This window comes from Pteropus medius, unplaced genomic scaffold (assembly GCF_902729225.1).
Source record: "Pteropus medius unplaced genomic scaffold, Ma_sr-lr_union100, whole genome shotgun sequence".
In the NCBI taxonomy this organism is placed as follows: Eukaryota; Metazoa; Chordata; class Mammalia; order Chiroptera; family Pteropodidae; genus Pteropus; species Pteropus medius.
The window spans coordinates 7,023,522-7,024,408 of NW_024347788.1; positions in this window are offsets into that span (position 1 = coordinate 7,023,522).

Here is an 887-nt window from a genome sequence, read left to right on the forward strand (position 1 = left end):
TTTGAAGAATACAGTTCCCCGCTCTTTTACATATATCCATGTATATCTAACATCCCTCACTTTGGGTTTGTCTTATGTTTTCTCATGATGAGGTTCAGGTTGTTTCTACTGTGCTGGGCACATGTCTACTACCTAGGTTAGGAGCACAGCTGAAGTCACACGATGTCCCTCCTTGGTGACGTTCATCTTGATCACCTTGTCAAGGTGCTATCCGACTTCTCCACTGTATACTGACTCCTGTTCTCTCGCTGCTGGTGCCTCCCTAGTCTCTGGATCTGAGCTCTCGTGCTTCCTCTTCAGGGCACCTTCCCCGATCACTCCTTCCTGAGTTCTAGAAATGGCCGTGGTCTTGGGAAGGGCTGCGGTGTTGCGGCTCTCAAGAGAAGTGAAGAGCCTGAGGCAACTGTAGATTTCCAGGAGGAGGAACAGAAGACAGTCACCATTGCACACGAGGCGGAGTGGGAGTTTTGATGTGAGGGATCCCCCAGCCTGGCTCCTGGGTCTGCAGAAGCAGAACGCTGCCCCGTTCTCAGCTGCTGGGAGCAAAGCGACGCCCCCAGACCCAGAAGCCACACACCCCGCCTGGCTCGCCTCTCGCCCCCGCACTGCACAATTTTGAGAAGCAAGCTGCTGGAACCAGAACCTGCCTTCGCTGCCAACGATAGCTATTCAATCTAGACCCTCAGGTACTGATAAACAAAGGAAAGAATCACTCAATACTTTTTAAAAAATTAATTTTTTACGGTGACATTGGTTAACAAAATCTGGTAAGTTTCAGCTGTACATTTTAACAGTGAGGCATATATATATTGTGTGTTCACCTCCCATAGTTAGATTTCTTTCTGTCATCACATATTTGACCCCTTTTACCCCATTTACCTCCCCCT